The sequence below is a fragment of the Fukomys damarensis genome, unplaced genomic scaffold (genome assembly GCF_012274545.1).
Source record: "Fukomys damarensis isolate Sample0158 unplaced genomic scaffold, DMR_v1.0_HiC HiC_scaffold_37, whole genome shotgun sequence".
NCBI classification, from domain to species: domain Eukaryota; kingdom Metazoa; phylum Chordata; class Mammalia; order Rodentia; family Bathyergidae; genus Fukomys; species Fukomys damarensis.
This window is the reverse complement of record NW_022900949.1, coordinates 34,386,276-34,397,141: the sequence shown is the minus strand read 5'-3', so window position 1 is coordinate 34,397,141 and position 10,866 is coordinate 34,386,276. Positions and strand designations below refer to the sequence as shown.

General features: G+C 49.3%; 1 protein-coding gene and 1 long non-coding RNA gene across 4 annotated transcripts in view; one reads left to right on the top strand and one right to left on the bottom strand.

The window, feature by feature from the left end:
• LOC104857662 overlaps positions 1-903 on the bottom strand; it is a 7,416-nt gene extending 6,513 nt beyond the window's left edge. The window contains exon 1 of one of the 2 annotated variants that reach the window (XM_010617718.1): positions 706-903. The gene's annotated coding sequence lies outside the window, so the exon portion shown is untranslated. The remainder of the gene's footprint in view (positions 1-705) is intronic. The other variant, XM_010617708.1, reaches the window with a different exon arrangement.
• Positions 1-9,374, top strand: part of LOC104857667 — a 44,635-nt gene extending 35,261 nt beyond the window's left edge. For both annotated transcript variants that reach the window (XR_778913.2, XR_778912.1), the window contains 3 exons: positions 2,449-2,643; positions 4,042-4,139; positions 9,120-9,374. This is a non-coding gene — a long non-coding RNA (uncharacterized LOC104857667). The remainder of the gene's footprint in view (positions 1-2,448; positions 2,644-4,041; positions 4,140-9,119) is intronic.
• The last annotated feature ends 1,492 nt before the right edge of the window (positions 9,375-10,866 follow it).

The following is a 10,866-nucleotide window of genomic DNA, read 5'->3' as shown; positions in this document are numbered from 1 at the left end:
GGAGAGGGAGAGGGAGAGGGAGAGGGAAGGAGGGGAGGGAGAGACTGGAAAGGTGGACTGAGGGAGAGAGAGAGAAACAAAGGAGATATGAAGAGACTTTAGAGGGAGAGAGGGGCAAAGGGGTGGGTGGAGGATACATATTTCCAAGAAATCTGCTACATAAAAGTATCAGCTGGAGAAGACTGTGTAGAAATGGGTCCACTTCTGTGCAAATTAAGGAGAGGATATATGACACAGGTTTATACAAAGCGCACACGATGCAAAGTGTCTGCATATGTAGACAATCAATGTCACCACTGGGGTGTGGGACAGCGGACGGAGACACAGGCGGGGTGAACATCCTTTCAGTCCCAATCTACAGCTAATGAAGAACACATTCCATTCAGTGAGAGACGCTAGGGAGAAAAGGTCCAGTCCTGGATGCTTCCACTTCTGGGGTCCATAGAGAGGTAACTCCAGCGACAGGCAGGAGCAGGTAGCACCCAGAGCCAGGGGACAGGTGGCAGTTCATAGCTACAGAGTTTCCCACAGGGACAGTGAGAAAGTCTGGAGATGGATGGTGATGACGGTCACATATCCGTGTGAACACACTAGTTGTCACTGAGCTTTGCATGAAGACTGGTTAGAAAGGCACACTTGATTCTATGGGTGATTTCACCACAGTAAAAAAGGTTCATGAATACGAAGGACAGAGCTTGCACTCACCAGAGTGCTGTGCGTGGGACCTGGTGACAGGGCAGGGTGATGGCCTGCTCCCTGGGCCACCAGGGCTGACAGACAGGGCTGCCTGCAGGGTCCTCACCTCTCTTCTCACTGGCGTCTTGGTCCAGGAGCCAGGAGCTCTCACCCACAGGGTAGGCCTGGTTCTTGGTGCCAAGCCAATGTGTGGCAGTTTCAACGGTCACCTCATTCCACCCTTCCCCCACCCACCCAGGGCTGAGCTGCCAGCTCAGCGAGGAGATGCCACCAGTCCTCCGTGTTGGCCCTGGCCCTCACGGTGCATCCTGCCTCCCTGGCAGCCTCTGGGTACAGCATGTTCCCCTATTGAGATCCATCCGAGTGCCTCTGGCCAGTTTCCTCTCACTTTATTTTTTGACCTTCAAGAACAGGGTCTAACCCACCGTAGGTGGAGTTCTAGGAGGCAAAACAAAACAATGGCCCTGGATCAATGGGAGGATGAGCACAAGTAGTAGCCATCCGGATGTGGTTTCCCTGTGAAAGGCCACAGGACACCAGCACACTAAGCCAGATGCCGTTTAACTCGGGGCAAATGACCCCTTCCGGTTGGGCCTTGAACCACTCTTACTGGAAGCAGGGCTACATGGGGAACAAGGCAACCCGTGGGGTGGGTCCCTCAGTCGTCAGAAAGTAGCCTGCTCAGGATGGGGACAGGAGCTTGAGAAGGACCTTCCGCCAAAACAGAGCTGCCAAAAAGCCCAAAGGCCCGGGCTAGGTTCTCCTTAGCCCTACGTGTCATACGGGCAGCAACATCCCAGGACAGTCCTATTTGCCAGCCATTCCACAGGGAGGAATCCCTTCTAAGAGGTGAGTGGAGAGATGCATGGAGATTTCACTACCAAGCGCACGACGTGAGATCACACCTCCGACAACAGCAGCATCTTAAAATTCCGTTCGGTAATATACCGAGGGCAGCATTCTGTATTCTTACACTGCCATGTTACACAGCGCCCGCACATCATCCTGAAGCGTAATAAAAAAAAGTTCACGCTTTTGCTAGGCAAAGAGGAGATTTCTAAGACGTGTGAAGAGTGCAGTCCCATCTTCCCAAAAGAGCAAAAGTTGGAGAACTGGGAGGAGAAAGAGAGAAGTGAGGGAAGGGATGAACGGAGGAAGCGAGGAGGGGAAGGAGGGTGCTGTGGGTACGAGGCTCCCCCGGCTGTAGAGCCTCTGGGGGTGTGATGGACGCAGGATGCTGAGACGGGGCCCTGATCCCTCGGGATGGGTGGGCCTGCAGGAGGAGTCAGGAGGATCTACGGTGGTGAAGGGGTTGGGAGGCTGGGACAGGGATTACAGGGACGGCTAAGCTGGGGGCTCGGAGGTTGGAGAAAGAAGCGGGAGACCAGGAAGCAGCAGCCCTGAAAAGTTGGGAGGAAATGAGTTTTGTCTCAGAGCCCTGAGAAGAGGTGGCCCAGGGTTCTCTGTGCGCACCTCGAGTGCAGCTCAGGGAGATGCGTCTCAGACTTCAGGCCTTCTAAAATGTCACCACGTAACAGGCCGTACAGGCCAGGTTCTCATGCACAGCGAGCAAAGAACCCTCAACTGTACACCCAGTAGCAAGCAGCTCCATTTATTTTTTTTTCAGCTTTAATTGAGTTTATTGGTACATTTTAGGGATACAGTACAGTTACATTCATCGTTGGGATCTTGTACCTCTACATGACAGGTCTTGGTTCTCATTTTTTCCCCTCACCCCTACATTTATTGAAGATCGCAGGAAGCTGTGCTCCAGGCAAGTTGATGCCAACAAAAGACATGGTACAGACAGAAGCGATGCCAGGGTGACGGAAAAGCTAGAGCAGCACGCACAGATCCCTGCGCACAAGAGCACCAACGGCCCCCGAGAAATCGGGCTTTTGGAATGTGAAAAATCCGCGCCTCTGGGATGGGGCCTCCCCTTAAGCTGTAGGTATTATTGACGCGAACGCCTGACTGGATGCGGTACCTTCTCTGCAGCTCCCAACATGCAAGCTTGTCCCAGAATTCACTCTGACCCTAATTCATCCATGACAGGTAGCACATATTTAGAAAACTTTAATGAGGCTGGAGTAGAGTGAAAGAGACTGAAGGCCAGGGTGCTCTGGCCTAGAGCATCAGAGATCTCCTGGGGTTTTGTTACTTTGTTTTGTACCTCTCTTAGAGGACGGAAGGAGAAATGGCCATGCCGGGGAGAATTAAATGGTTGGAAGGGAGGGAATCCCTCAGCAACAGTGTTTCTAACTGTACTACAGTGTTAATTCAATGAGTTTTTTTCAGACAGCATCTCACCATGTAGTTCAGGCTGGCCTTGAAACCACTCTGTAGCTCAAGCTGGCCTTGAACTTGTAGCAATCTGACAGGGCCCCCCAGTTGGACCCCCACCCAAGCAGACCTACTGCCGGAATCCGCAGGAGCACAGAGATAACAAGCCGCCCTGCCGCTCTCTCTGCCCTGTTTATCTGCCAGCCCCAGGTCAATCACCCGTGGAACTCTAAAATGTTCCACCCTCTTGAGAAATGCTCCCTCCTCTACCTAAAATGCCCCATATAACCACGAGCATACTCCTCTCAGTGCCAACGGCTTTCTCACCCTTGGCCCATCTGCACCCAAATGGCAATAAAGTCACCGCATGTTGCTTAGACTTTGCCTCCCTCGGTGGTCTCAATCATGCCTCAGTCTGACCTTACACAATCCTCCTGCCTCAGCCTCCTGAGTGCTGGGATTACAGACATACCCCACCATGCCTGGCTTAAATAATCGTTTAAAGTAGAAAACAAATACCAGAGATGCAGAAATTTCCCTCCACCCTCTCCAGCCCTTCCTCTGGCAGCAGCATCCCTGTGGTCTGGGAGCTCACCCTGGAGGCACAGGTACTGCCCCACCAGCGCATGTGCACCATTTCGGTGACCCAGACCTGGCTCAGTCACACACTCGCCACATAGCAGCTCATCTGCTATGACAGGAGAGGACATGGGGCCCAGAGAGGCCAGCTCACTTGCTCAGGGCCACACAGCTAGGAAGTGACAGGGGTGGCTTTGCACCGGCCAAGTTGGCTTGGTGCTTTCGGAGTACTTGAGTGAGTGCGTTAGTAGACACTGCAGTGGTAGTGGAACCCAAGAACAGCCCTAATCTCACTCCTCCCTGTGTCCACTCTCGGGCCTGTGTCCCCACAGTTCCTTCCCATGAGCAGGTGGAGCCCAATCCGCTCGCTCCCTGTGACTCGGTTTGGCCCCATGCTATGCTTTGGCCATGGAAAGTTAGCAGGTATGAAGTGACCAAAGCCACAACAACCGCTTTATGACTAGGTTTTTGGTGCCTCACCAGGGACATGGCTCAGGACGGACTCGTGCTCCAGGAGGAAGGTGAGAGGCACGTGGCCCAGAGCCCTTCCTGGATCAGCCACTAATCTGCAAACTCCAGAGGTAAGTCGGTACTCCAGACTGCACACTGCTGTGAGGTTTTAGCTTTTTGTTACACGGCCTTTTTGAGACAGTAGCTAACAGATACACCCTGTGTCTCTGACTGTTGAAACAGCGAACTGATTGGCTTTTAGCCCACTTGCAAATTACAAGTAGTTGATGAGTATCAGAGCTTACTCAAAATGGTTTAGTGGTCTGACACATTCTGAACATACCCTGAAATGTCTTTCTTCCCTCCATGTTTTTGTAGGAGGCATTGAACCTAGGGCCTTGCATTCACGTGCTCTACCACTAAGTGACACTCCCCGCCCTGATATCCTGATTTTCTTTAAAAAGCTGCAATGTAGGGAATCATTCTTTTCACTTGAGGATACAGTATTTATTTCATTAAAATCAAGCACGATGGGCCAGGGATTTAGCTCAGTGGTGTTGCTGCCTGCCTGGCAAGCACAAGGACCTGAGTTTGATCCCTGATATCACACACACACACACACACACACACACACACACACGCACACACACACAATCAAGCAGGATGCTTTGTTGATCAGTAAGTAGAAAGTGTCAAGCATGAAATATATATACATTTAAAACAATGTGCTGCAGGATACAGGCTATACACATCCCAAGTGAGAGAAGGCCCAGTCTGCCCTCTGCCGACTACCGCAGCTTTGCTGTGACAGAGACAAGAATCAGTCACCCCCTCTGAATGCCCAGGGCCAACTGGTGGCACCATATTTGTATAAATAGCAATAATACATCTGTGTACTGTCTTATGTACGTGGAAAACATTGGAGTGTGTCATTCCCTGGGAATCAGACAATACAGAGGCAAATGGAAAGCCAGATGGAAGGTCGTGGTGATGTGTGCTCGGTTAAAAGGACACCAGAACTCTGCACATTGCTAAGTATAAGCAGAGTCCAAGCCGGGGATTTAGCTCAGTGGTTCTCAGTGGTTCTGCCACCTGCCTTGCAAGTGCAATGGCCTGAGTTTGATCCCCAGGATAAAAAAAAAAAAGGTACTATATACCTACAGTATATGACAGAGTCCAGAAAGACACGTAAAGGCTGGCACACAGATTTGATTATTTGCATTTTACACATGTATTATTAAAGCAATCACACTACTGGATTTGATGGGAAAGACTCATGGGTCAAAAAAATGTGTCTAAATTATAAATAAAATAAGTTACTCGTGTGCGGCTCTCTGGGGGGACCCCGTCCAGTGGGGAATAGGAGGTGAGAGCCGCCTCTTATTCGTGGGTCATCAGAGGCCGATCCGATCTTGAATGTCTGTGAAGGAAATTCTTTAAGAAGTTAGAGCACATGGCCCAAGTCTGATTTCTGATCAAAGGCTCTTTATTGGCTCAGCAAAACGATTATATACTGTTATCCCAGGGGGAAGGTTCAGCAAGCTTATTGGACAGTTCAAACAAATCTTCTACCAATCACATGAGTCACTCAAGCATTTAACCATAAAGGGACAAAGCATTTATCAGCATACAGCAATCAGTATTTTACCAAATGTGGGGAGGGGTAAGTGGGAAGGCGTACATCAACAATTAACCCTATGCAATCTTTAACTTAACAATCTCCAGGGGCAAGCGGGGCAAGGGGAAAACCAATTTTGATACCAAGATTCGTCCTTTTCCCGTTGCTTCTGCCTTTGTTCGAGGCTTTCCTCAACCCTTCTAATGCTATCATCCACCAGGCCCAGTTTATCTTTAAAAAAGCAACATTCTTAAAGAAGGGGGTTGGGGCCAATGGCAATGGGTTTGAACTGAGGTGGTTCTTTCAAAAGCCTGATGGAAAAGGTGAGACCCGGATCACGGCCGCTGATGTAAAGGCGAAGGCCCCACTCAACCTGACGAGTCCAGTGGTATTGTTTGCCGGGCGTGGTGGTGCACGCCCATAATCCCATAAAACTAGTCTGGATTACAGTGAGCTTCAGGTCGACACCCGTAATCCCATAAACCCAGCCTGGATTACACAGTGAGCTCAGCCTGGATTACACAGAGAGCTCCAGGTCAATCTCATCTGCATAGCTGAGACCCTCATCTCAGAAAAGCCAAATAGAGTCATAGATTGTGTCAATGCCTCAATGGTAGAAGTTACTTTTCCAATGTCAAATGCCAGTGGGCTCCCACACTAGTGAGGTCTGTGGACAGCCAGCAGCCCATGTTCCCAGCAAGGGGCTACCAGGGGGAAAGGAGGGGGGAGCTGCTGCCACAGAGTCACACATTTTAAGTGAGGAACAGCTCACCTGAGCAGGCAGGAGGACCTCTGAAAGGCACTTGTCCTGTGAGCCCTGGGTGGCTGCCAAGAGTGGGCATCATCACCTGAGGGAATGAAGGTGCCGGATCGGACTGGGCTGTAGGAAAAGCCTTCACATCCATGCAGTACCTCTGTGTCAGGCTCAGGAAGTGTATGTGCGCGTGTGTGTGTGTGTGTGTGTGTGTGTGTGTGTGTGTGTATACATGTTTTAGGGAGGCAGTGGTTATTGCTGACGGAAAACTTCATCACACCTGCTAGAATGCTGCTTATGGGAGTGAGAGAAATGAGGAACAAATATTACATACAATCCAGTTACCTCAGGGATGACTAAAGCCATTAACCATGGCTCTAGTAAGATGAACTTTTTTCCAACAACGCACATGACCTACAATTATTAGGTAAAAATCAGCAGGTCATAACAACGTCGTCAGCAGCTGGACATCGTTACCTGTGCTTATTTGTGTGTGTATATCTTCTTTGGTGAACTGTTGAAGTCTGTTGCCCTCTTTTTAGCTGGGCTGCTCATTTTCATACTGGTGGGTCTTCAGAGGCCTTCATGCATTCTGGGTAGAAATCCTTTGTCAGATACACGTCTGCAAATACTTCCTCTCAGTCTCTGATTGCCAATGGAAACCGCAGCATGATGGTGTTAATGCGTCAGTGTCTCTCTTTAGAGTCCTGCCGTTTCAAGCCCCGCAAAAGGCACAGAATCTCTAAACTCTGCAGCAGAAAAACGTCAAGTTTAAGAGTTAAGAGAGTCCACAGGGCCCCTGAAAAGGCAGAAGAAAGCTCTTACAGTAAAGGGAATGTGACCCTTAATGCTTGGGGAAAAATGTGTGGCAAAACAGAAAAAAAAAAACAAAACAGCAACAACAACCAATGATCAAGAATGACCGTATGTGCACAAGATTAATATTCTGGGGCACATGAAACTAGAAAAATACTCCATCAGTCTTAGTAAAGAACTAACCAACAAGTATATTAGCCCTGAACACATGTAACAATGTACTCTTGCTTGGCTGAATAACCTCGTTTGACCTCTGATGCCAGGTGAGAACCACGGTCATTCGTCTGTCATGTGCATGAGTTCGAAGGCATGCACAGCATTTCTTTAAGTGGAGCTTTTAATCACAGAGTGAGTATACCCGATACATAGGCTGTCCACTGCCCAGCTGGTTTTCCACCATTAGGAAGCCATTTGCCTTTCCTACATGTTAATCAGTTATCATTGTCATCATGACTTTGCTGGGTCAGGGAACGTGATTATAGGGTAGAGACGATGGACACTCACACTGAGCGTCCGGCAAGGACAAAATCGAGTAGCCCATGCCCAGATGGATCCCAAGGGAAGATGGACACCAGGGAGGCCCCTCTCATGCATCCTGAGGATGTTCTCGGTGTCTTCCCATGTGTCTGGTTTGGCTTCGGAAAATGGAGGAACAGCCGCCCTACTGCTGACAGTGACAGTCTGTGTGTCCCACAGCCCTGGCGTAGTGGGTCCATGGGGACCACACCATCCAGTGCCTGGCATCTCGTGGAGTGTGTAGCGTCCTGTGTAAGGGAAACTGCTCCATTCCAAAGGGAAACTGAAAGGTTCATTAAGGGATCCCACGCACGGGGATGGAGCTCCAAGGCCATGGCTGCCTCTGCAGGCTGACTGGCCACTTACTTGCCTGTTTCGGGCTTCAGGCTGTCCAGCAGGCACTTCAGCTGCTCTTTCCCCAGGTGGATTTTGTTTTCCAGCTCCCACTGCTAGATGATGAGGGCTGACTTCACCTTCATGAAGTACTCAGAGTCTGCCAGGCTCTCCTCGCTGAGGTGGGCCGCCAGGATGTCAAACATGATGCCTTTGCAGTGGTCCAGGTTCTCTTTGAGTTCTTTGGCACCTTCGTGCTGCTGGATGAGGACTCTGCTTCTCCAGCAGCAACGGCTAAGGGGAGACAGAGACACGAACCTGTTGGTGACCAGGACTAGGGCAGATGCCCCGCCCAACCCTGAAAATGGATCAGGGTTGGGGGCTGCACCCATGGATGTCCATCAGATGGTCCGTGGAAATCTTGATGTCATCTGAGACAGGACAGGACCTATACAGGAAGGCCAGGGGAGGGGATGGTGGGTGCCGTGGTGCAGCAGGCCCCTGTCGCAGCCCTCCTAGAAGCCACGCATGGACCCGCTGGGTTTCTTCCCATTGTCCTGGCCTTGTTCTCTCCCACCTGCCTTGAACAAATAACAAATCCTGGTGAGCAGCAAAAGTGACCGGGGGACCAGAAACTACAGAATTCATAGGTGCTCAAAAGGGGGAAGGACTTGTGGGTGCTGTTTGTACAAAAGCCCTTTCCTTGACAATGCTACGGGACGGTTGCAAGAGAGAAAGATGATGAAGTTCCAGGGCAGGGTGTCCTGAACTCGTGGGCGCAGCCGCAGAGAAGGACATGAGATGGAGCAGAGGACAGGATGGTGACAGGATGGTGCGTGTCTGGGGGTCGGGCCCCTTGGGAGGGTTCTGTTCTGGGGGGCACAAACAACCCTGTTCTCAGCACACAAGACTCACACTCTCTTTTCTCATAGAGTAGAACATGCATCTCACTTCCCCACTTAATCCAAGTTGAAGGAAAACTAGGAAAGGAAGGGATGGGCACAGTGTCCTCAGGCACAGGCTGGAAGGTGCCAGCATTCACTGCCTTAGCTCAGGTTTCTCTCTTTGCTGCAGGGCCTTGCCCATGGAAGGGGAAGCCCATACTCTGCCAGTGGGCTCCCCTCGTCATCAAGGTCCTGACTTCCGGCCGAGCCCCAGGACAGCCGCTCTGCAGCCACAGGGTGTGTGCAAGGGTTCGCCACACACCAGGCCCGGAAGCGGGTCAGTAAAGCACAAGTAGTACCACCGTGAGCAAGCAGCGGCCGGAAACTGCAAGTGCCCTCGACCACAGAACTTCCAGGGCCTCCAGCTCACTTCAGAGGAATATCTCGGTATTCAGTGTGAGTGAAACAAAGAGACAACATACTGTCATAGGAAGAGGCCTGGGCAGGTCAATTTCTCCCAATAAAAAGGGATATAAGATGTTGTCTGGTTCTGGACATACAGCTCAGTTCATGAAAAATCTCCCAGAGTCACCAGCGCCTGAAAGCCACAGAAAAGATAGGATGTGTGCATGTGTATGTGTGCACGCACACGTGTGTGTCATGATAAATGACCTTTTCCAAGGCCTAATGTGGGTAAAGAACAGAATGAGGTGTTTTAGCAATAATATTTGCTCTTGGAGTAAGGTATTTTGTGTATAACTAAACTGAAGCAGACCTGCTAAGGAATATGCCATCCCAGGAGTGGGAGCAAACTTAGACAAGCCCTTTGATCCTGTCTAGACAGCTAGAAGCACTCATGTTACATCACAGTGGCAACAATACTAAAATGTTCTCTGTCACTGAGTACTTGTGATTTTCAGAGCGGGGAGAGCTCAGTCAACGGACTGACACATGATAAAGTTAAAAGGAAGCCTGTGTTCTAGGAAGAGGTGCTTGTACGTAAAGACCAAGGAAAGGATCTTTTCATTTTATTTTCATTTTTTTCCTCATTGGGTTTACTGGTACATTTTAGGTATACAGTACAGGTACATTCATTATTGGGATCTTGTACCTTTACATGACAGGTCTTGGTTCTCATTTTTTCCCCTTGTCCCTGCCCTCCCTTCACCCCCTTCTCCCCTCCCCATTTACAACCACTTCATTTCCTCATATTTTTTTCTTTTCCCTTATTAGCTTTCCCCTACCCTTCCAATTTTCCCCTATACCTTTAGTCCCTTTTCTTCCTATTTCACGCATTGTCTATTATATCATTAAGATCTTATGTACTGTTATAGTTTATTCACACCAGAGAAACTTCGGTATTTACACATGTGTGACTTATTTCACTTAGGAGTATATCCTCAATATGTATCCATTTTCCTATGAATGAATCTAATTTCTCATTCTTTATGGCTGAGCAATATTCCATTTTATAGAAAAACCACACCTTCTTTATCCAGTTTCCAAGTGATGGGCAAATAGGCTCTTTCCAAGTTTTATCTATTACAAACTGTGTCGCTATAAACATAGGTGCAAATATATCTCTGTGATTTGATTCTTTTAATTCTTTTGGAAAGATACCCAGCAGAGGGATGGCTGGGTCAAATGGAACCTCCAGTCCCAGCTCTTTGAGGTATCTCCATATTGATTTCCATAGTGGTTGCACCAGTCTGCACTCCCACCAACAATGAGAAGGGCTCCTATGATAGTATCCTCAGCATGGCCTTTTATTAAGTATATACTATTTATTCTGTGGCCCGTAATATCCACACTGTGGACTTCTAAGATGAAAATAAAATCTATATAGCAGCCTTTTTTTTTCTTGAGACAGCATCTCACGATGTAGTCTAGGTGCCCTAGAACTCAAGTCCTCTTCCCTAAGTTTCTCAAGTGTTTGG